The 25,860-nt window shown below is 43.9% G+C and overlaps 1 long non-coding RNA gene across 1 annotated transcript in view; it reads right to left on the bottom strand.

The window, feature by feature from the left end:
- The window catches only part of 2810032G03Rik (RIKEN cDNA 2810032G03 gene), a 40,413-nt gene that overhangs the window by 4,271 nt on the left and 10,282 nt on the right, over positions 1-25,860 (bottom strand). The window lies entirely within an intron of this gene.

Below are 25,860 nucleotides of genomic sequence, written 5' to 3'. Positions count from 1 at the left end.
GCTCTGTGACCAACCGCCTTATCTCACTACCAACTCCCCGAGGACCAGTCCCAGCCTCAGTCCTTCCCTCTTCTCAGTCCTCCTAGGACCTAGCAAAACGAGAAAGAGACCCCTGACTTGTGGATCATCTAAACCCTTGCAAAACATCTTCTCTAGTCCAGGATCTCCTAGCCCCCAGGGAGGTTTTCAGGCCATCTTCTCCTGCTAGTTCTCCAACTGTCAGAGCTCCCAGGCTCCGGGTAACCATGGCAATCACCAGTATTCACAACAGCAGTGACAGGAGCCTCAGCAGGCCCCGTCTGACCTGCTCTGCTGCAGATGGGGTGCCATCTTCCTGAAGCTTCTGTGGAGTGCTGTGGGCGGGCACAAATCCAGCATGTACCCCTTATACACCTGCTGCCTGTGTTGAGTGGCTGCTAGGAGAATCTACCTCCCAGACCAAGAACCAGTGCGGGAGGAGGCTTTGGGTCTCCTACTGTTGGAGTATGGCTTGGGCCATATGAGAGCTAGGATGGGATTCAAGAACATAGTGGCCATCTAGGTGGGAGCTAAGAATGAAGGCTTTTGCTCTGAACACCTACCACTTCCAGTCTTAGCCATGCTTCCAGAAGGGTCAGCCACCATGGAAGGCTAGCTCAACTGAATGGAGGGTGGGGGTGGGGGCAGGGGGATGTTATCGTGCCAAAAAAAAAAAAATTTAGAGGGGCACTCACTAGCTATCTCATGTGCCCCTTACCCAATGTTAAAAAGCCAAAGCAGAGCATCCTGACAAGCTGTGGGTGCTTGTTGCACAGCCACCACAAAGTCTGCTGTAGCTCTACCACCAGGACCATGCAGCCTGCTAAAAGCTACTGCAACCCCCTAACTCCACGCCCCTCCCCCCTTTCACTTTCTTCAGCCTGTTCTCCAAGCTCTTTCCGGTTCTCTCACACTGGCAGAACCTCTACCAGTCTGGCCTCGCTTTAATTCTCTGTCTCTCCCCCCACCCCACCCCCCTTCCTATTAACCACTCCAGAGTTATACAGACCTCAGCAGGCATCCCATACCCAAAGCCCACAAAATGGGGGTGTGGGTCAGGGAGGCACTCTAAGAACCCTGCCAAAAACTCAGGATTTTCGGGTCCAGTTTCTTCTGAGAAATCTTTAAATGGAAAGAGCAAAGGTGGAGAAAATAAGTTTCTTAAGAACATCCCCTCCCCCGGTGCCAAAACCCTGGCTTCTAGCCAGTCGGCTTGGCTTCGCAGCTGGGAGAGCCCAGTGCTGTTGACGTAGAACGTCACAGTGCTCCCTCTAGCGGTGAACTTCTCGCGCAGAGTTTGCCGTAGCTCTACCGCCAGGACCATTCAGCCTGCTAAAAGCTACAGCAACTCCCTAGCTCGAGAGAGACAACCATTTGCCACAAAACTTACTTGTCCCCCGACCTAGGAGAGGGCTCCACTCTATTCTACCCTGGTCAGGCAAGTCAGGAATGAGGGAAACTGCCCAGCCAGCCTCAAACTGAGCTGCCCACCAAACGAAAACATCCGTGCTACCTCACCAAGCCAACTATCTAGTCTGCTGGCTTGTTTTGTTTGTTTGGTTGGTTGGTTGGTTGGTTGTTTGCTTGCTTGCTTGCTTGAACCAACATTAACTCTCTAGGATGCTCTCCTGGAAAAGGCCCCACCCATATCCCAGATTTCTGGCACCTGTACATCACTGCTGTGTGCCCCACCTCTGCACTAGAGAGGCCCTTTTGTCTCTAACCTCATTCATCCACAGAGTGGGTGTCTGCTGAAGTCACATACAAATTCTTTTAGCATACTTGCTGTGACTGAAGATGTTTCTAAGCCCACATTCTCTTGCTGGGCCTCCAGAATGCCCACTGAGCAGCATCCTGTCTCGCTACCCCTTATGCAACGTTTTCCACTCTGCTGGCCACACCTCAGCTCTTGAAAGATAACCATTCTCACCTACCTCCCACCCCCGCCTGACTCATATCTGGGTCAAGGTTCCAAAAGATTTAAATGTAAGGCGGAAGGGAGGAGAGAGGGAAGGAGGAAGGGGTGATCAATTATCCACATCTAATCAAAGCTGGCATTTGACACAGAGCCCCACTCACTCCCTGCTCAGTCATGCTGTCATCAGAGAGCCAGGCTGCTTTCACATTAATTCAATAAATTAATTAATTTGAACAGCTTTATTGAAATATAATTCACATACCATTAGAATCCACCCACTGAAAATATAATTCTGTACTTTTTAGTATATGCAAAAAGTTGAACATCTATCACTACCATCCATTTTAGAACATTTTCATTACCCCAAATAGAAATGCCACATCCATTAGCAGTCACTCCAAATTCCCTCCAAACTCCACAGCCCAAGGCTAGGAGTAATCTACTTTCTGTCTACTTCCGACTCTGCAGCATAGCCCAGCATCCTACATCACTGGCTTTGTTCCCGGTATGTTTCAGGGTCCATCGATGTTGTAATATGTATCAACACTTCATTTTTTTATTGCTAAATGATACTCTATTGTGTGAATTCAACATTATATACATACTATTCATGCATTCATCAGTTGATATATAATTGGGTTATTTCTACTTGGAGCTATTATGAGCCAAATGAATATATATAATGATGAATAATCAAATGAGTATTTTTATGATATTAAGAACACATGCTTTCCTTTCTCCCTCCAAGAATAAGATGCAGTCTACCATGAAAAATGATAAGAATATGGTAAAATATAAGAGTATTACAGGACATTTGTATTTAATTTTGGACTTCTCTGTATAAGGCAGGATGTTAAGTATTTTCACATAACATCTAATCCTAACAGAAAACTTTGTGCTAAGTTTTTTCATGACAATTGAGTCCATGTTTATCTTTAAACAGCTGAGAGAAAAGCAGAATGAGCATAAGAAATTTTAAGTGACAAACTTGCCCATTGTTACCCCCCTGTGGAGCCGCAGTCATGTCTAGAATTAGGCCAGCAAGGCTGTTTTGTGTTTTCCCTCAATCTTAGCACTTCCTCCCAAATGACACTAGCACCTGCTTGTTTCAATTTATGGGCTCAAAATTCATGACACTGTTTTTGGCATGATGAAGGAGATACATTGCTCTCATGAATCTCATGGGCCAGTCAGAGAGTTGGGCCATGGGGAGATGGACAAGCAGGTCCTTCCACAATGTGGAGCACTGTGAGTAAAACACAAGGAATCTATGCCTGGTCTATCATAGTGGGCAGAGAGGGAACTCCAAGGGAGTGGCCAGGACAGACATAAAAAGGACATATTGCCAGGGGAAGGATGATGCTCACTGTAGAGAAGGCCACAAGCAAACAAATGCAGTTCAAACAGATGGAAGCCATTAGAATTCTCCCATTGAGAATATAGTTCAGGGATAAGGCTATTTGCCTAGCAGGCATGAGACCCTGGAATTCTTTTCCAGCATAGTAAGAGGGGTGAGAGAGAGGTGGGAAAGTGTAGCCAAGAACAAGGAAGAGCCACTGAGGAAGGAGAGTAAGGGAACGGAAGCACAGGACAGGGTCCCAAAGATGCTCAAGAGCCTTGCAGAGCTCTACACAGAATTCAGATAGCATTATAAGTGTAACAGGAGTCCAACGATGACTTTTGGCAAGCTGAGTATTCTGGTCCAACTTCAGTTACAAGATGACTTCCATATAGAGAATGAACCAGAGAGTAGATTCTGGAAGCAGAATCAACAGGATTGCCAGGTGTGTTGGCATACATCTGTAATCTCAGCACCTGGGAAGTGTGTGTGTGTGTGTGTGTGTGTGTGTGTGTGTGTGTGTGATCATGCATGGAAAGGGGTCGGGCGTCCTTCAGCTACTATAGGAAATTTGAGGCCACACTGGGATACATGAGACTCTGTCTCAATAAAATAAAATAAACAAAAGAAAAATAGTAGCAAAAGACCTGGATGGACCAAAGGGAATAGGGCAGAAGGTCCACAGGAGGCTTCTAGATTCTGGCCTATGGGAGTGTGCTACCCTTGGGGTCAATGATTTGAGGGGACATTCAGGGCTCTGTTAACAGAGACGGTGTTTTAAGATCTGGTGCAGCAACCACATGGAGACTCCAAGCTGGTGGCTGCAAGCAGGAGACAGGAGCACTGAGAGGAAGCCTTCCTGGAGAGGGAGCTCAAGTGGGGACTGGGGAGGAGGTGGAAATGAGGCAAGCCTTGCTTAGGCACGGGCATAGATGAGAGCTCCCAGGCGAACTCACTGAAGCTTCCGAAGCCCTTTCTGTGTCTCTCGGGTACTAAAGCAATGAGCCACTTCCATCCGGTTAGTGGAGGTGGGGATGCGGGCGGGAAGGGGGCTCACAGATGAGTCTGGCTGCTTGATGTCATGTAAATCTCACAGTAAGTTTTCTTCATCCAGTCATGAGCATCTTTCAATAAAGGACACATAAACATTCCCATTCCCTGACCGACCAGATGACAGTGAAACAGGGACTTGGCAGCTGGCCTGACACCAGACAGCATGTAGACTAGCCCCCAACATGGGGAGGGAAAAAAATGTCCTATCATAGTTAGATGGCATTTCAACAGGTTACCACAGCAACAGAGAAGTTATCACAACACCACCATGGCTAACCAGCCGCGCAGATCAGGATGACACGTTTGAGACAATGAGAAAACAAGAGACTAAAATTCCACATGTCGATACTCTATCATGAAAGAGAAAGCCGGCCCAGCCAGTCCTGACCACACACTCACCAGCACACCCACCACCACCATCACTGTTGTTATTGATCTTGTAACAGAAGAGAAGGGCTGTATTTTTTTTTTTAAGTTCTATGGAAAAATTCCCAAGTCCTTGTTTTCCAAAAGGATCATCATTTGCCCTGGCTCCACTGAGGAAAGATGGTGTATTGGTATATTTCTGAAACACAGCCACAGTCTTTTCATTAGTTTCCCTCTTAGCCACGGAGACCCTGCCTGGGAGTTAGCGAGGCAGGAAGTACAAGCTGAACTGGAAGAAAAGGAATTAGCTGGGTCACATTCCAATTTGGCTTCGTCCAATCAGTCTTTGAATGATGAGGGTGATTCAGATATAAACGAACTAGTGTCAGTTGGGTTTTAGTTTATGGAGGGAAAGAAAGATGCCATCCATCATCCAGATGTCAGTTATTGATTGCCATGATGGACAGAGACCCAAGGTGGATGACAGAGGAACGGGGAAGAGAGAAATGTGATGGTCTATTCATCAGGAAATCAAAGAACACTAGAAGTGAGGGCAAGGCCCAAGTCCTCCATAGAGCAGGTGGTCAAGCCCACTGCATGTGCTCAAAGTTCAGTCCTTCTGTATCCTGAATGGTAGTGGATTGAGGGCAGAGATTACACCTGCTGGGGCAGAGCAGGCAGCCCTGAACAGAGAACACCTGTATTTGGAAGGCACTTTTATGATGACTCAGAAAATGGGAGGTGGCTCCCCACAAGCAGGGACAAGATTAGAACACAGTTCCACAACCCTTTAATTCCACAGCTGGAAGGTGAGGCTGGGTTTGTGGGGAGCATCAGAAAGATCAGCATTAGTAGACACAGAAGGGAAGGGAGTCCAGAGGCCAAGGTGAGAAGGGAAGGTCCCAGAGGAGGATAAAAACAACCCTGCATTCAGATGGCCTAATCGCCAGGTTCAGTCTGTGATTCACTCAATCCCCAGAAGCTCCACAGTAGCCTGTCCTAACTCCACATTCTTCCTCCAAACCTAGGAGGGCAGCCATTGCCGGGTTGTACCATGATGCAATTTGTCAAAAGGCATATCTGACCCTCTTCTGCTAAGATCTGTAATTGCAGGTGCCAGGGGTGGGGGAAACAGCTTGACAGATTTGTGTTTCTATCCCAAAGTAAAACAAGAACTCCTCTGCCAGCCCCTTATCTGTGATAACAGATTCTTGTAGAGCCATTGCCTTTATACCACCCACAAAGATTTCCCAAGTTACAGGGCACCAACAGCCTCTAGGGTTGCTTACTCACTGAAGGCTTGACCCAGAATGAGCAAAAACTTGTTATTTAAAGAGGACACTTTCTGAATATTTTTGTTTGGATATAAGCAAAGAGACACCAGAAATTAAGATAATAAATGTGAAACCTTCAACATATATCAAAATTCTACTCTGGCATACTCAAAAGCACAAATTTTGGGCAGCCATTTCTATGTTAAGTGGGTTGGGCCTATAAAGAAACTGGGGCTAGAAAGGTGGTCTGTGGACTTGGTGTTTGGCTGCAAGGCCTTCTGTGAACATGTAGGAAGGGTATATGCCTTAGCCAACCAGGTCTGGAGCTATAGGAAACAAGCTCAAAGGTGACTAAATGACCATGTCTTAGGGGCTCTTCCATCCATTCTGTCACTGACACTACAAAATACCATGGCATTTGGGAAATGACAGAGGGAACAAAAAGAAATTACATTTTGGAAATTAAATTTCACTAAGCCAGTTTTGGGGTTTTCATTTTTCTTTTCCCTGCATCCCTTCTGCTGGTCTAGATTAAAGAGTCAGTTGCCTATTGGAAGAAGAGGGAGGCATGGGAGAAGGTCACAGAATAGGCAGTCAGAATGTGGCACAGATGTAGCCCCAATGAATTTAAATGTGAAAGCGAGCATCCTCACCATGAGAGCAGAGCCAGGAGAAGAAAGGCAAAGAATTCTCGGGACCTTCTACCACTCAGAACTTTTAGGGTAGTGTGAACTGGACAGTCAGCCTGACAGCTACACTAAGATATCCCAGCACACAGCCAGTGAACTCCTGGACTCCCTGAGATAGCCCAGGAAAAAAAATCAGTGTGCTGTGTCAGGTGTTCAACATGATAGAGAATAGTAAATTAAAAGTGGCTAGGGGAGTTTTCTAAGTGATCACAGATACCATCTGCTCCTCATCCTCTCCTAAGTTAGTACTGAGAAGTCACCTGACACCAGAGGACTTGAGAACACTCAGCAGGTTCAGCATCAGTCAAGAAGATAGGCCACAAGGTTTCCATCATCTGTGGCCAAACAATCTGACAGAAGAGGTGGACATAGATGCCCTGAGACAAGTAGGCACAGATGACCCCAGTAAAGTCAGGAGACATGGGCATGGCTTAAGTCTAGATATCTTTTCAGGAAAGGTAGATAGAGGAGGCAGGGGGAAGCAAGAGCCTGCTTAAGAAGGGGGTCACAGGTCAAAGGGGGAGGGCATAAACTGTGGCTGATTCTTCTTTCTCTAGGGCATTTTGAACTAGAAGAGATCTGGTTAAATGGCCTAGGTGGCAAGAGTAGTAAGCATGGAGGGCATCTTTGCTGTCACTGCCATTTTTCCTACTGTCCCAAGAAAGCAAGATCAAACCAGTCCTGGCAATTTCCTAAAGCTTCATTTTCTTACATCAATATTATCCTTGAAGCCCATCCCTTCCATCATCACCTACAATAGTCTACAGCATCTATTATAAAAAAGGGCAAACACCACCACAAGAAATTCAGGATTGTGTCAACTGGCAGAGTCCCCTTGGTGACAGTAGCTTTATTCCAGTGCAGGTCCAGCTTTGTTGAAAGAGAACTCTAGCATCAGCCACAGGCAAGGGACAGGACCTAGTCTTTAGCAGAACCAGGTGCAAAGTCCAGCAAGGCACTCAACGTAATGAGGAATGAAGACCCAGGCTGGAAATTAGCACCAGCAATGACAGTCTGGAGAGACATGCTGGGGGTTCCAAGAGAAGATGGCATTGGGACTTTGGGGGGGGGCATTTTCTTCTACTACATATCCTCAGTGAGAGTAACTTGAGTACCCACCTCTGATAGCACATCACCCTCCCTGTAGGGCTTGACTCCCAGAGAAGCAAAGCTCAGTTCTCAAAGAAGCCAGCTTCCTTGTTCTCACTCCTTCCATTTTCCATGGCACAGGACAAGAGGAGAACGGATTCAAAAGCACAGTACAAACAGCACAAACTCCGACGTGCTATACAACAGCTAGCGTAATTATTCATATTAACAGTGGGTTTTCCCCCAAGACACAGAGATTCCAGTTTGCACGCGTTGATGAAACCATAAAAAAGATGTTCTGCCTGGGTCTCTCTTTCTTTCATTCTCTCTTCCGGTAACCTGCGAAGTTCTCAGAGAATCATTCCAGTGTGTAATTTTTTTTCTTATAGTAAATGAAGAGTTGCCCATCTCAGAGCCCCAGAACGTGGGAGGCCTTTAATCCAGACAGGTGGAACTAAATAGAACCACCCCTAGGCTAGTATGGGAAAGCTTGGGCAAGTATCTTGATAACCTCAGCCAACACTGCCTGAGGCTATCCCACCACATAGGGGTGAAACTTCTCTCTGCAGTAATTCCTGAGGATAGTACCTCTCAACCTACCAATGCCAATGCCCAGACATCAGGTACAAACACATGTCACAGGTATCATAAGGGAGACATGGGCTAAAGGGAGATGTGGCAATGCCAATGCCCAGACATCAGGTACATACACACGTCACAGATATCACAAGGGAGACATGGGCTAAAGGGAGATGTGGCACCACTCTGGTTCCTAACAGCCAGCTTTAATACTTAACTTTAGATAACCCCCCTCTGTTCTTTGAACTTCAATGTCTTCAAACGTAAACTTAAGAAAGTGAGAGGAAAAAAACCAAACTATTGTGGTGTGAACTCACATCCTAGGATCTCATCTGTGCCCCTAATCTCCTAGGTAATGCAAACAAAACAAAATCCAGCAAAATAATTTCCATAATTTAGAAAGAGAGAGAGAGAGAAAGAGAGAGAGAGAGAGAGAGAGAGAAAGAAAGAAAGAGAGAAAGAAAGAGAGCAGCCCTCCTCTTAATGAGATTCCAATGACGTTAAGGCTGGCTTTTATTAGATTCTGCAATTGTTTAATGCTATTAGAATATTGTTTGCAGAATGATTAAAATTATGAATAAAATGTAAATAAATGATTCATTGAAATCCGAATCCAAAGAGGCGAGCGAGCCACGGAGGACCCAGAGTGTGCTCTATTAGAGAAGGCAAGAGGACAGTAGGCCTAGACAATACAGGGCTCACTCACCACGAGACTCACCTGCGGCCTCAAGAATAGACACAAAGAGGAGGAGAGGGATCTGGGCCCTTTCTCAGAATTTACAACAAAATGCTAAATCACACTTAGCATATTTTCAGCCTTTGGTGATTAGAAATCTTCAAAGTTGGTAATATTGTCTCACACACACACCTCAAAAAAATCTGGAAATTTTGGTCTTAAGATATGGGAGAACTAAGTAAACCCTTGATTGCAGTTGTTACCCACATTTGGCCATAAGAAGCCATCAACTAAGGTCCACCCTGTGGTGGGTGCCCAACAGATGCTAACAAGGAGACAGAGGAGGAGGAAGGAGGGAAAGGAAAGGATGGGGGGAGAGAACTTGGGGGGGAGGTACAGTGACTAGAGTAACAGAAAAAGTACAAGAAACCCAGAACAAAAAGATTTAGCCCAGATTAGAAGCCAATGGTCCTGGGAGGAAGTGACAATTTGACTAAGCAACATAGAAAGCAGAGTCCCATCCCCACTCGCACACAGGACAGGGTGGCTCTTAACTGGCTGCCAGGAGAGCTTTCCAGTGATGTAACTTTAATCTGGTCACTGTGGCCCTCCTCGAAACCCCATACCCAAGCTTTGGACTTCAGCCCTTACTGCTTTATTTCCAGGCTCCGTCACTCCTGGCCTGTCTCACTGCAGTGCTGAGTATATGAGCCTCTGGAAGCTGCTTTTAGAAATAAACCTTTGATGTGAGCTTGTCTCCTGTGCATTTATCTCTTTATCTACTAGGAACTCTTTTCATCATACATCATTGTCGCTGAGTCTCAGCATATTAGGAGTGACATGAGCTGATGAACTGAGTGTTCCTCTGTGGAACAGGAAACTGAGGCACAGGCTGACTTAGCCAACTCTATTGTCCCCTAGCTCAGTCTGTTTCAACACACCTTAGTCAAAAGAGTCTGAGGCTTGTCTTTATCACAAAGCTGTGACCTCTACAAGGTAACAGACATGACCTTTCCTGTCCATAGCTATTTCCCTTAGCACAATCCTCAGCTAGAGTATCCATCTCAATAAATATTTGCCAGGTGAAGGAATAATACTGGGAAGTGTTATCACTTCCTTTATAGGAGTGGAGGCAAATGTGTCTCAGGGACACTTATATTACATATAGATGAAAGTAAACGATATTGTAAATACAGTATTCTAGCAACTAAGACAATCAAAATCTAAATAAGGAGGTATCCACAGTCCAGGTACCCAAACAGAGCATGCTGAACAGCATTGATACTGCACATGATAAAGAAGTTGGGAAAGAACAGCGGTCCCAGATGCCCTGGAGATGAGCACAGTCCAGATCTACTAAGACCGGAGGAACAAGAAAAGCCATGAGGTCTCTTGAGCTGGGATTCAAACCACCCAGTAATGCTGAGAATATTGCTAGTCCATCGTGGAAGAGTCAGGAGCATAGGAGTTGCAGCTTTGGCTGAGATCTGTTCCGAGGCAGTGGGGAAGGGGAAAGATCCATTGACTTCCCATTGCTTCCTGTTCTCCATCTCTTCCCAGTACTCCTTAGCTAAATGCAGCCAAGACTCACTTGAAAGGCAGCTTTGATCTGACAACTTCCTGCATTGAGGAGCTGAGCAGGGGGAAAAGAAGGAACATCTCTGACTCGGTGCCATGGCCGACTCCAAACCCAAAACTTGAACTTCAGTCCATATTTGGGGGAGGGGAGGACTTCTTCTAACGCAATATAGAAAAGACATGGAGAGGAAGATTCTTTGAACAAAGTTGGAAGTAGACACTCCTAGAAATGAGATTCCTATCAGAACTAGTTGAATGATGAAGAACCTGGTGCTATATGAGATGTTAGTTATTCTCACAGGAGTCCCTGTGAGACCCCCTGACGTGTTACATATTTTTCTGCCCTGATAACAGACCCCCACAGTCACAATGCCAGCCAATTTAAGAGAATATGTTCTGTGGCCCTAAGAACCATTAAAGTAACCTATTGTTTCACTAAGTTTCTTCCATCCAAATAATAAAAACCAGACTCATCAACAGAGTCAGAAGGACCCCGTGAGTGTGGCTCGTTGCCCGCTTCCTCTCCATCATCCCTGTTTCCAATGAGGATGCAGATAACCAAGGACTCAAAGGGGGCTTGATTGTGATCAAGAAGAATCATTGTTGACCGAAGTCAACATTCCTGTAGGAGGAGTGTATGTGTACACATGTGTGTTTGTGTGTGTTTGTGTATGTTTCAAACTAACTGCTTCAAGGTACTGTAAAGAAGACTGTAGACTCTGGGGAGAGTTGTAGAGAAGGTGTTAGAGAAAAGTGACTGACCCCATGAAGCATACTCACACTTGGCATATCAATCTCAATTTTAAAACGCTCCTTGAAAATCCCACTCAGTGATACTTACTCAGATGTGTTGTCGATGGCGCTGAAGACACCAAAAGACCTTGCCAGCCCCCTACTGGGGACGCCTCCCATAGGTTCAGCAGATACAGCTGGATGTGCAATGGCCTCGGGACATGTCCTGAAAACCACTTTTAAAAATAAATCTCTGGAGACTTTGTTTTCTGTCTGTGACAGAATAGCTTGTGTCAGGTTAACTGTCCTGCCGAGAACAACTATAAAAGCTAAATATATTGCAGAAAACAGCTGTTAGGAGTCATCAGAGAGTCACAAAAGCAAGCAGGACTTTAGGGACCAAGTTACTGAAGCAGAGGGAAGCACAGTGGAAGAGACTTCCGTTTTCCTCGCAGCTTCCCCTCCAGCTCCCAATAGTGTCATGAGACTGCAGAAAATGATGGCCAAGAGCTACAACAGTCATGCCAGTCTACTCGGGCAAAACCTAGAGCTCATGGCCACGAAGAGGACCCCCGACTCCCGAGAACAGACCTTGCAATTGCCTTTGATTTCCTCTCAAAGAATCTTCTGACTCCTGAACATTGTATGGAAGAAAGGAACCAGGAGATGAGGAGCAAGAAGTTTCTAGAAGGCTGGGAAGAAAGGATTGGTACTCTCAAAGTGATGAGGAGAAAGCTGAGAACACAGGAGGAGGAAGGGCACTGGTGAATAAGCCAGGCTAGAGTGGAGACAGCAGGAGAGTTGTGTGCCAAGAGAGAAGGCAAGCCAGATGCAGCCCAGCCCCAACAAAGCCCAAAACTCAAAACCCAGGCTCAAAATCTCTCAGATCAAGGTGATCTATCATTTCTTAACCCCCTGCTAGGAAAAAGTAAAGACAGAAGGAGAAAAAGAAAAGTCTTCTGTGGAGGAAGGCAGCATCCAGGGGCTCAACAGTGTTCCATTTATAATGCCTAAGTTTCAGTAAGGCATTACCCAGCCTGCCAGGAGACATAAAATGAAAATGAGTTTTAAAAAAAATACACTAGAAAAAGACATATAATTGTGCTGCCAAATACTTTAAATGCCTATGATGAATAAACAGTTTTATTTGTTAATATTAATAAATATTTTCAACCAAACAAAAATGAGAGGATGTAGAAGAGAAATATGAATTTTGGAGCTGAGGGGGGAAAAAGTAGCTAAGAATTCAATAGATGTGTTTAACAGCAGAAGACAGGGTTTCTAAGCCAGAAATTAGGTCAGTAGAAAAACAGCAAGAAGAAGGGGAGGGTAAAGGACCAAACAGTAGGTCTGTACTACAGAAATGGAGAGAGAGAGGGAGGGAGGGAGGGAGGGAGGGAGGGAGGGAGGGAGGGAGGGAGAGAGGGAGGGAGAGAGGAAAGGAAGAGAAGATGAGGGAGGAAGGGGAGACAGGAGAGGAAGAGGGAGAGAGTGAGGGAGGAAACGGGGAGGAAGGAAAAGAGGGAGGAAGGGAGAAAGGCAGGCAGGGAGGGAGGGAGGGAGGGAAGCAGCAGACATGTAATCTAGCAGGATAGAAGGATAAAGGGGAGAAAATAGTACAGACACAATACATGACAAAAGGTCAAGAGCATTATCAGTCTACAAGTTCCAGGAACTCTAAGAACAAGCACATACAAAGAGGACCAACCAATGTAGCAACTACACTGCTAACTGCAGTGTAGTTAGCACAACAAAGGCAAAGGAAAGCTGAGGAGAAGACAGGTAAGCAGTGTGATCTTCCCCAACACAGCAGGCAACAGGGGAGGGAGAGGAAAAAATTTTATACCCAGTGAAAATACCCTTTAAAAAAGTATAGCTGGGCAACATCTTTAATCCCAGCACTCACTGGCAGAGGCAGCAGATCTCTGTGAGTTCAAGGCCATCCTAGTCTACAGAGTCAGTGCCAGGCCCCTAAAGGTAATACAATTTTTTAATTGGTTTGAAGAAAATAAAAAAACAAAATAAGGTGTTATCAATGTTTTACATACTGAGGGAAAAAAGGGCAGAAAAATAGACAGTAGGCTTTGAAGGAAGAAGACATTTAGCAGAAATGAGAAGGGTGATGAAGGAGAACGGTGGATATGTTATGAGGATGCATTATATGCATTGAGGAACTAAAGAATAATACATTTTAATCTGTACTTTGATTTTACTGTTTAAAAAGGAATACTAAAGAAGTTATTCAAGAACAAAAAGGAAAAGATCCCAATTTGAATGGTGAAGCAAAAAGCAAGCAGCAGAGAGAGCCAAAATAGTAAACTTGAGAGTCAGGGTAATTGAGTATGGACTACTTAAAACAGCAATGTCTTGGAGGATCTTAAATACTTGAAGCAGTAACGTGCATGACCAAAATAGCATAACAGGAGAAGAGTCAGGAAATGGGATTAAAGTTTGCAAGACCCATGTATTGTTTAAGAAGAATGAAATTATTAATTGAAGGGTGAATTCTGTGGAGACACATGGAGAGTCCCCAGCAGAGGCTGACAGACTAACAGCAAGGCCCACAGTATATAGGTCTATCCTGGAAGCTAAGGAGCAGTTCTACGTTAAAAAAAAAAAAGGAAAAAAAAAAAAGAAAGGAGAGAGGGAGAGAGAGAGAGAGGGGGGGGAGGGAGAGGGAGAGAGAGAGAATGAAATAGAGAAAGGGGGAAGGAGGCCAAGGTAGAGATGGGGAAGGAGGAAAAAGAGCCAGGGGTTGCCCATGGTCATCAAAGCTTATATAAAGCATCAAAAAATATAAGATAAGGACATGGAGTGAACTCTAAAACCATCTGGAATTCGTTTGATTTAAGTGGACATCAACATGCAATTAAAATAGATTGTCAGGCCACAAAAAGCAAACAAACCAGCTACATGATATCTGAAACACAAAGTCTAAAAAAATGTTAAGTGAAAAGATATAAAACAATATGACAAGAAGACACTAACCCGGAGAAAGCTGGCTTAGCTCTGCTGCTATCAGACAAAACAAGGCTGTGAAGCAGGAAAGGCAAAAAAAAGGCGAAAAGTATTCCTGCAGATAAAGAGGAAGCGCTCGCAATGACAAAAAGTCAAATCAGCAGGGAGATTGGATCATCTGAAGCCGGTGCGTATCTAAGACATGCAAAGCAAAGGAAAGGCAAATCAATTATCATAGGTGACAATTTCCAACACATCCTTCAGTGACTGGTAGAAAAGCTTACAGACAATAAGTCCAGAAAGATAAAGACTTGAGCTACATGCTAAACAAACTTGACCTCCATGACACGTGTAAGAGGAAGCTCAACAACAACAGGGCTGCAGTCTTTTCAAGTGTGTGTGTGACATCCCACAAAGGAAGTTTCAAAGGACTGAACTCAAAGTGTGTCCTCTGACAAGAAAGAAAATACACTGGAAATCAATAGGAAGTACTTTTAAAGCCCCCAAATGCTTGAAAATTACTAAGTACTTCCAAGTAATCTATGTTTCAAAACTAGTTAATTAATTAATTTTTTAATTAAAAAATAGAAATGTCAATTGAAGTTAGAAAACCAGTTCTGGATGGAACTATAATGAACAAACAACATTTTCAGGTTTGTGGAGATGCCTCAGTGCTGAGAGTTACTATGAAAAGGCTGGGATGAGAAGCACCCAGTCTCTAATCTCAGCCCTAAGGAGTGGAGGCAGGTAGTGCCCAGAGGCTTGGTGGCTAGCCAGTCTAGCCAGTGGGCAAATTCCAAGGGAATGTCCAAGAGAATGTCTCCAAAAAACAAGGTACAAAGAAATAGAAAAGGATGTCCAACATCAACCTCTGACCTTTATACATGGGCATTTGGCAAAACCCAAAAAGAACCTACAGGATAAACTGATACCCTGAAGTCAGGATGGATAGGCTAGCTAACACCTATGACCCCACACTTAAAGAAGGAGGATTGTCAACAACCTGGGCTACAGAGTGAACTCCAGAGCAGCCTGGGCCACCAAGGGAGACCCTATCTCATAGCAAGCAAGCAAACAAAAAGAACTCTGCTCCCAAACATATATTGGGGTGGGGGTGGAGAATACCAGAAAGGCAAGGAGCTAGAAAAGAACACCAAATTTAAGGCAAATAAATTGGATAGAAATAAATAGTAAATATATAAGCAGAAAAAGGAACTAGAAAAACAATATAAAATAAGAACAACAATCCACATAGTCAAAACTTAGTTCTTTAAAAACTAATAAAATTTAGAAATACCTAGAAAAAAGAAAACAGGAAACTATTAATTAAAAATAACAAAAGAACTGCAGTCCTTAGAAACACAGATAATAAACAGTCAGTGAGATAACATTATGAACAGCGTTGCACCAATAATAAAATATGCAATTTAGATGAAGTGGACATTTCTCATCATGTTGCGGTTTGATGTGCAATTGACCTGTAAGCTCGTGTTCGAACACCAGTCCCCAGCTGGTGGGGCTGTGTGGGAAGATTGGGAAACCTTCGGGAGGTGGAGACTAGTTGGAAGAAGGGAGTTTCTAGGGATTGATCCTGAGACTCTACAGTCCAGTTCCACCCTTCACCTATCCTAGGCCTCCTGTAGGCACAATGTGGCCGGCTACTTCACGTGTCTGCTGCTGTGTGGAAACACCTTGAAGGGCTACATCCCTTGGTATACTGTAAGTCAAAATGACCCCTGCCTTCTCTCTTCAACAACTTCTTGTCAGCTATTTAGTCACAAGGACATGGAAAGTAACCCATACAACTGCCCATATGGGTTCACTGCCCGTGTAATGCTGTGTTGAAGGGGCCATTGAACAGGTAAAAAGGCTACAGACTGCCCAAATGGCTAACAAGAGAAGGAACATGGGAAAACATACAATGCAAAAACTGAGCTATTGCCTGCATGGTGGCACACTCTTATAAGTCTAGCACTCTGGAGGCAGAAGCAGAAGGATTATGTCACATTCAAGTCCTACTTAGAGAGTTCTAGACCAGCCAGGGCTGTACAAACCCTGTCTCAGAAAAACTAAAACAAAGACCAGCTGTGGTAAGGAATAGCAGGATGAGTTTCACAGACACTGGGATTCAGTAAAAACAGTCCCATTAAAAAAAAATGCATGCTGTGTGATTCTATTTATACAGCAAGAAATAATCAGTTTTGATAGGAAACAGATGTTGGCGACTTTCCAGAGGTAACGATTGGGCTGGATAACAGAGAAGTCGGGAGATAGATTTGTTCCCTACCTTGATGTAAGTTTGTTCACAGTGTAAAAATGCAATAGGCTGTCCCTTTAAGATAGTGAACCTTTTTGACTATGTGATAAATCTGCTTTTAATTTAGAAAGAAATAAGTCTGAGAAGCAACTTTAGTTTGGGGAATCTGTGTCTTTCTCATTAATGTAGACAGTAGCACAATGTCCACTCTCCATATCCTCAGAGGTAAAACTCCAGGGCTTCGTGCATTTTGTTTTGTTTTGTTTTCTTTTCTTTTCTCAACTTTGATAGAAAAACTGATCCTGTCCACCTGGGGACAGGTTTCATATTTCATTACACTATGATCTAACCACAATACCACAATAGAACAAGATGATGAAGGGCAGAGGTGTGGTTCTCTCTCTCTTTCTCTCTCTCTCTCTCTCTCTCTCTCTCTCTCTCTCTCTCTCTCTCTCTCTCTGCTAGGATTTCCATTGCTGTGAAGAGACACCATAACCAAGGCAATTCTTATAAAGAACAACATTTCATTTGGGCTGACTTACAGGTACTGAGGTTCAGTGCAATATCAGCATGGCAGGAGCATGGCAGCATCCATCCAGGCAGGAGGAGCTGAGAGTTCTACATCTTTATCTGAAGACCACTAGAAGTCTGGCTCGAACATGGTTAGGAGGAGGGCCTCATGGCCCACCCCCACAGTGACACACTTCCTCTACCAAGGCCACACCTCCTAATAGTATTCCTCCCTGGGCCAGACATATGTTCAAACTATCACACCCTCCCTTCCTCCCTCCCTCCTTCCCTTACACCAAGGTTTGAATCCAGGGCCTCATGCATACTATACAAATGTTCTACCACTGGGATACATCCCCAACCCTCATTTTTCTTCTCAGATTGAAGTAGGGTCTCCCTAAGTTGTTCAGGTTGACCTTGAACCTGCTCTATAGACCAGGCAGACAGGCCTTGTACTTGTGATCCTCGTGCCTCAACCTTCTGAATAACTAACATTACAGGTCCATATCACTAAGCCAGGCTTCCTATCGAGTTTCCTAAAATGTGTGTGTACAGTAGAAACCACAGGTGTACCCACAATTCAGTGCTCTCTTCACTCCTGAGGGCCTGACTATGGCACCTTTCATAAGTGAGTGGCCAGTTCCACAAAGGCTTGGAATGGGTGCCTCTCACCAAGCGAGTCTTGCACTCAAATAGTCACTTCTGGAGTGGAAAAAATCTGACTGGAAGTAAATAAATTAAATTAAAATAAAAAGATTTTTTTTAAAAAAAGAAAGAGAGAGAAAAAGATAAAGAGAAAGAAAGAGAGAAGAGAAGAGAAGAGAAGAGAAGAGAAGAGAAGAGAAGAGAAGAGAAGAGGTAAGGCTGTTTTTACCATGGTAACGAAGGTTTACCCAGACCTACATCTCCTTCATTGACTAGAGTGGTTTTGTGGGTGTAAGTGATTTTTGAAGAGCAAATTAAAAAGACTTCTTATATGTCCCAGTAGGCAACAACACAGTACTGGCTAATGGCACTTTCCATCTCTAAAATAATTACTTTTGTAATAATCTGTTTATTAATGAAGTGTTCCACAAAATAGATAATGGTTTCTTAAGATTTTAAGCACACGATTCTCCTTCCTTCTGCTCCATTTCCTTGTCTCTCCCCCAAAGCACACCATGAAGTAACTACTCAAAATACACCAGCAGATTTTCCTAGGTGCGACCATTTTCACTAGCGTTCAAGTAAGCCCAGCGAGTCCCCATCCACAGTACTGTGCCCTTAAATTATTCTCTCTGATAATTGAAATGTTCTGAAACTGGATATGAGGGCACTTGTGCATTTTTATAAACTTACCAGAATTCATTTCATTTCATACTTAAAATGGATGGATTATTATGGTATAGAAATTATAACTTAATAAAGTATTTTGTAAAGAAAACCAATTCAATAGCTTTAAAGATTTTTCATGTTCCTCCATCTTATCGCAGACATGGCAACTGTCAGGGTGGGGTCCTTCCAAGGAATGATGGTGATCAGAAAAAAGATGATTAGACCCACACAGAGGAAGGTTAAAGAGTCCTAGAGGGGAGAAGGCATTACTACTACTATTCTGCTAAATGAACATAGTATCAAACTGCCTTCTAAATGCCTGTCCTTATGCCCATAGAGTCTCGCAACTCTCACCCTCATCCGAGGAGCTTCTTACAGTAGATGGTGGTTGTCACAGAAATTCCCAACTGGTCAAAGCACAGTGAATAAACACCTGTGGGGTGCTCAGCCCTAAATGGGCTGTATCAAACTCTGTCCTTGGCTCAGGGAACATTGCAGAAGAAGGACCATACACATAAAGAGGCAGAGGTGCAAGAGTACCAGACATGGCAGGACTACTGCATTCAGAAACTCACAGCAGATGTGTTTGCCTGCACATGATAGGCAAAAGATCAAGCCAGTTAACACGTCAGTATGTTGTGGGGAGCTCACTAACCTTGGAAAGGGAGAGTCTTTTTTTTTTCAAATGTGTGGCCAATGGTAGGTTGCCCCATTCCAGTAGCTGGCCCTACACCTATGCACATATGACAGGCAGTAACTAGACTCATTAGGTTCCGAAAAGGGGGTGGAGGGAGGGAGAGAGAATAAGAAAGAGGGAAGGAAGGAAGGAGGGAAGGAGGGAGGGAAAGAGGGAGGGGGAAGGGAGGGAGGGAGGGAGGGAGGGAGGGAGGGAGGGAGGAAGGGTTTAAGGTAGTCTAGATAGGACTTAGAGGGTGGTTAAATAAGGGATGGGGACAATCTAAATATATTTTATACGTGTGTGTGTTGGGGGAACAGTCCAACTGGATATAAATCCACCAGTGGGCACAGCAGGAGGGTGTGGATCTTAAATGGAGTTCCCTTGGTAGATGAGTTCTAAACGTGTCACCTCTGGGCTAGGGTGTAGCTCAGTGGCAGAGCATTGGTTCTGTGTGGTTCTAGGTTCACACTGTTACAGTATGAGTAACATACAGTGTGTGGCAGGAGGGTGTGTGGATGTATGTGTGTATTTATTCCTGCCCTAGACTTAATATCCCAGTGCTGGCATAAAAATAGAGGGTCGATGCTCCCCAGTATGGGTCTCTTTCACTTATTCCTTGTTGCTCTTGCTGTATCCTTTATCATCACCCTGTCCAGTTCCTATGTTGACTGAGGTTGTAACCTTAGGTGTCTGAAGCTTGATTTATCTGGAAAGTTGCCTTGTGTTCTTTTCTGTATCCAGAATCAGTGCGTGTCACAAAATAGATACCCAGAAGGGACAGTTTCTGTCCCAGCCCGTATCTGGCATTTATTTTTTTAAGTTTTTCTTTTTTAATGTTATTTTCCTTCCTTCCTAGAATCTGGGGCCCTCTGTCAATGGTGGAGCTCATGCTGCAGACTTGACAAACTCTCCATGACAACGCTCAGAAATCACTGGCTCAGCTAGTCAGGTAGTTCCCACTGTTGAACAAACCAGGTAGTCCTGTGGATGGAAAGTCTGTCAACCGTCTGTCCCTACCGCAGTGGACACAGTTCCTAACTTGAAACCATCCCTTCCTGTGTCCTATGAACTCTTTTACTCACTTGCCTGATGCTGGCAGATACTTCCTAATATCCTGCCTGCCCACCCCCACCTCATATATGTGCACAAGGTCTTTCTCCATCTAGCTGGGTGCAGTTCATATGCAATTCTGCTTTGTCCCAGGGCCAGTATAACACAACATAGGCCAGATCTGTGCTGTGGGCAGATGATGAAGCCACTAGTGGTCAAAGTAAAGTGGAACATGCTGTAAAAAAAGACCAGAGAAAAGATGTAACATACTCTCTGTCCCGGGGGCAGGCTAGAACCCAGGTTCCACACTCTCTGTCCCGGGGACAGGCTAGAACCCAAGTTCCTGAGCTTGCCTCACTCTCTACCCTGAGTCGGTTATAAAAGCAGTTAGTGTTTGAGTCTCAGGGTCCCATCTGTAGATTGGGACCCTCACTTTATCCTTTCTGTCTTTGCATGAATATAAACCAGGCCACTGGCATTCAGATGTGGGAATAAATGTCCAGCACTGGGGGCCTGAACAGCCCTTACTCACTGCCTATCTCTACAGGGCTTGAGTGCCTGGGTAGGAAAAACAGGAGCTTCCATTGCATGTTGGGATTTCAGATCCCCTTCTCCAGCATGCGGTGACAACATTGCTACTGTTGCCTGCCCTAAAGAATCTCAAAGCTTTTAACCAGTATTTCTGGAACCCATGTGTGCTTCCCCTGACAACTCTATTACTTTGGGTTAAAAACAATCTTATGCAACTGTGTAACCTTTAGTTCGCAAAGACTGTCAGATCCTAACTCAGAAAACAGCACTCTTCCAAACTCCTGTAGCTGAGAAGGTCCAAGGTGACACAATACAGGAAGGGGAGAAGCTGCTAGCCAAAGATGCTATGGAGATAGCAAGAGCAGACCAGTTAAATTTACTATTAGCCAGAAGCGTCTGACTTATGTCAAGCTTAGAAAAATAAACCATAATAATGGAACAAATAAATTAACACTACTAAAGAGGCACTATTATTAAGGCTTGAAATTTCTGCCTGAGCACAGGATAATACAGTGATACAACTCATAGTGGTCCAGGGCCTGACAGCTAGAACCAGGTTCAAATTCCATCCACACCTGAGCATGGTACTGGTGGGTCTACTAACCTTCCCTGAACTGTTTCTCTACTGGATTGGAAATGATGCCCAATGTTCAAATCCAATGAGGGCTTAAATTAAATAAATCAAGATACAAAGGGCTGGAGTGGAAAGAATAGTGGTTCTCCAAATTATGGTGTTAATTCCTAATTCCCCAAAGCTGTGAATGTCTTGCTTTATATATTAAAAAAAAAAAAGGAACTACTCATCAATGGTTCAAGGCCTTGAAAATTAATGATAAATTGTGGCTATCCAGATGGACCCACACAATACCAAGAATCCTTCTGAGAGAGAGAGGGTTGGGTGATCAGAATCAAAGACAGCACAATTGAGATATGCATTGCTGAGGGCCTTGAAGACACAGGAAGGTCCAGGAACCACTGAATGGAGAAAGACACTTAAAAGCTTGAAGAGCAAGAGAAATGATTCTCTCCCGGAGTATGCTGAAGGAATAGTCCTGCAAATGCTCTAAGTTCTGAGCTCCCGTATACAATAATACATTTACAGTGTGCCAAGACAATGGTCCCGTGGGAACTTGCCACACAACACTAGTAAACAAGACAGCATTTGTGCCTGTTCTAACTAATGCTGGAGACCTGTTACATTCCTAGAAATGGCATCCAGTAATGACAGCTACCGATACCAGGAAGGATGACAGATATTCTTCTCTTCTAAGTCACCACACAAAGGGACCGTGTACTCCCTGCTCTCTCCATGGGAAGCCCATCCCTTGTGGGTAGCTGACAATTAGTTATAGAGAAGTCATTTCTCAGAAGCACCTCTACTGGCCACTAACCCCCGTTGCTTCTGTCACCCCTTCAGATAAGTATGTACAGGCCTCTGGTAACCCTAGAGGCTTCCTTTAAACTCTGCATTTTCTAGACATCAGACCCTCTTAGCTCAGTTCTTTACTGTCTTAGTCAGAGTTTCTATTCCTGCACAAACATCATGACCAAGAAGTACTTGGGGAGGAAAGGGTTTATTCACCTTACTCTTCCACATTGCTGTTGATCACCAAAGGAAGTCAGGACTGAAACTCAAACAGGTCAGGAAGCAGGAGCTGATGCAGAAGCCATGGAGGGATGTTCTTTACTGGCTTGCTTCCCCTGGCTTGCTTAGCCTGCTCTCTTATAGAACCTAAGACTGCAAGCCCAGAGTTGGTCCCACCCACAAGAGGCCTTTCCCCCTTGATCACTAATTGAGAAAATACCCCACAGCTGGATCTTATGGAGGTATTTCCCCAACTGAAGCTCCTTTCTCTGTGATAACCCCAGTTGACACATAAAACCAGCCAGTACATTTAGATATTTTTCAAATGAAAAGATTCTGACACCCATCAATATATCTCCACCAGGTGAAATTCTGGTAGGCATTCTCTGGACATCTTAACCATCTTACTTTACACAAGGGAAATCATAACTAATTCCACATTCCAGGTAGAGTATGACTCCCAGTGGACCTAGAGAGCTACTCCATCAGGTTCCCTCAATTAAACCTACAATGGCTTTGTGATTGGCTAAACAACATGGCTAATGCCATGATGGCATGTGCTGTGATCTCTTATATTGAGGTGATGTCTTCTCTTGTGCTGTAGCTGATTGCTCTCGATCTAACCTTGCAGGGGAGTCTTTAAGGTTTGGATATCCAAAAATACTATTTCTTTGTTGCATCGTATATGATTAGATTAAGCTGAGTACTTAAGTCTGTTCTTTGGGTTTTATCTTGTCGATAAAAGTATTTTCTGTGTTTCATCTAAAAAATCTGTTAAGTATGAACTAAGTTATCTATGGCTGTAATGCTAGTAAGAATGTCAATTGTACTTTTTTTTACAGTGGCATTGCTCAGCATGTTTGGGTATGGTCATAAAACAACTCTGAATTTACCTAGTGGGTATTCTAGTATGCAGTTAAAATTACAATTGTTGTCTGATGTTGTCCTGGGAAGTACTGTAGGACCTCTGCAAATATAAAACCCAAGAATGCTCAAATCCTTATGTGAGTTGTTACATACCATCCATGCACATGTCTCTATGTATGGTGAGTTGTTTCTAGATCACTTATAATACTAATGCAATGAAAATGAAATATGAGTAGTCACTCTGTTATAAGATTTAGGGAATAATGACCAAAAACATTAATCCATTTATGTTCAACATAGATGTAATTCACACACACACACACACACACACACGTTATGATTCTTGGTTTGTTCTACTTACAAATGTGGAAGGCCACTGTCCTTCATCATATGTACAGATTCCTTGTGAGATACCATAACAAATATCCAGCCTTAGTATACTTTATGTCTACCTAGCTAAAACAGCTCCCTGACATAATAATCTAGCAAGCTGCTTTTGTTTGATTTCTACTGATGTAATAAAACAAAATGGGCTTATTTAGCTTACACTTCCCAGTCACAGTCCATCATTGACAGAAGCCAAGGCAAGAACTCAAGCAGGACAGGAATGTAGAGGCAAGCACTGAAGGAGGAGTGCTGCATACTGGCTTGCTCCACCCCACCATGGCTTGCTCAGCATTATTTGCTTATACAACCTAGGGCCATCTGCCTGGGGTGTCACTGTCTACAATTTTCTGAGACCTCCCACATCAACCATTAATCAACACTTGCCTACAGGCCAGAGATGAGGCATTTTCTAAATCCAAGTTCCCTCTTCCCAGATGACTCTAGCTTGTGTCATGTTAAGAAAATGACTACCCAGGACACGGGCCTAACATAAAACTGAAAGTATAGCTACCTTGTTGGGCCTTTGCTTTTCACTTCTAGAGAGTTCTGTCCCACTTTTTTTAGAATGTGCTCATGAATTATCCTCAATAATCTGATCATGGAATTTAATGAGGATGGTTAGGAGAAACTTGCTTCTGTAGTTGTAAGCTCTTTTCTCATCTTTAAAACCCAGAGCTGTTTTGCCATCTCTAGCATTCCAGATTCTTCTGGTCTCTATATTCCTTAAACATCAGCAGTAGAAGATCTATACTACATCTTCAGCCGTGAGCTCTCTCTACTCTCTGGAGTATAATTTGTCCTGGCCAAGAGAACTGAGCTCAATTACAGCAGCTTGGTGCTGTTAGAATATCTTTACTCATCTCAAGCTTCAATTTTCTCTTACCCAAGTTCTCTTTTCTTTTCCAGTCAGATTGTTCTCTTTGGCAAAGATAAGAAGGCAAAAGTTCTTCCCTCTCCTCCCCATCCTCCAAGGCTGATAGCATTGTGTTATTTGATCTGCCATAAATCTGCAAGGGTCTGGGTCTGTCTGCTTTGCCTCCAGCACTGATTCACAAACTCTCCTGGGGTACTTGCCAAAAAATGTATGATATAAATAAATAGTTCTCCAAATCTCTTCTCAGAGGCTGAGTCAATCGCTGTGTTAAGGGAAGAGTAGGTGTTAAAACTCATCCCAATGTGCATGATAGCTCAGTAACAGAATTTATTCTTCATTTTCATAAAGTACACAAGTGAATGAACTAGATCAGTGGGCAGCCATCTCCAAGGGTTTCTCCAGATCTGATGAGCTTCTAAAGTTCCTGAATTCATCTACAACAACATTAAAAATGAGAAGGAGGAGAAAGAGGAGGAGGAGGAGGAGGAGGAGGAGGAGGAGGAGGAGGAGGAGAAGGAGGAGGTGTTGGTGGTGGTGGTGAAGGCCAAACTTTAATGGAGCAGATCAGAAGATGGCACAGGTTACTTCTGCTTGTGTGTCATTGGCTAGCTCTCAGTCACATGAGTACACCTAACTGGAAAGTAGGCTATAAGAAATAGCATAGCATAGCTGCAAAGGTTTTTGGGAAATGTAGTCTAACTGCAAAGGAGACTGGGAAATGTAGTCTAGCTACAAAGGCATCTGGGTAGGGTAGTGTATAGAAAGAGAATTATGGTGAAGAAGCTGCTAAAATGGATGAAAGATTAGACTTAGGAATCTGTGTTTTTAGGATTTCCACTTGATTCTTAGTAGGTCATGCTTTGTACAACTCTGCTCTGCCCTGCCCATTCTGAACTCTGTTCAGGTTCCCAGGGATCTTTACAAAGGGTCTTCCACGCTGCTCTCAAACTCATGATTAACATGCTGTAACCATACAAAGCATTAGCAGCCCCCCAGCTCATGTGTTCTGCTCTACCTCCACATTGGATGGCTCTTGTTTTCTCTGCCTTTCTTTCTACTAACTGCTTGGCAAATTCCTACTCTCTAAGATTCTTGGGCAAAGTCGTTCTTCCATGACTCACCTGCCCCTAGGGAGCACTGATGGAGCCTTTCCTCTCCTTGTTCTACCTGGACTGCATCTCATTATGGTATTGATCACGCTGAGTGGCATTCATTTAGGTTTGCTATCCCATTATACAGGGAGATCCTCAAGGGCAGTGTCCTTTTCTTAATTATCTTCATATCCTCAGAACCTGGCACCTTGCCTGGTACATGGTGGCATTCAGTAAGAGTGTGCTCTGCAGAAAACCTTACCATTAGACAACTTTCTGCAATCACTTATCTGTTTCTTTTATTATTTTCCACTCATGCCAAATAAGAAAAGCTTTTCATTGTGCTTACAATATTGCTGCCTTGATTAACCTAATTAGCAAAGGTTATATTTATGGCCCGTCATCCCCCTCAAGCCCTGCTGCCATTTCTACTCTACCCAAAGGTG

This window comes from Mus musculus, chromosome 12 (assembly GCF_000001635.26).
Source record: "Mus musculus strain C57BL/6J chromosome 12, GRCm38.p6 C57BL/6J".
Classification (NCBI taxonomy): domain Eukaryota; kingdom Metazoa; phylum Chordata; class Mammalia; order Rodentia; family Muridae; genus Mus; species Mus musculus.
This window is presented reverse-complemented; position numbering and strand designations above follow the sequence as displayed.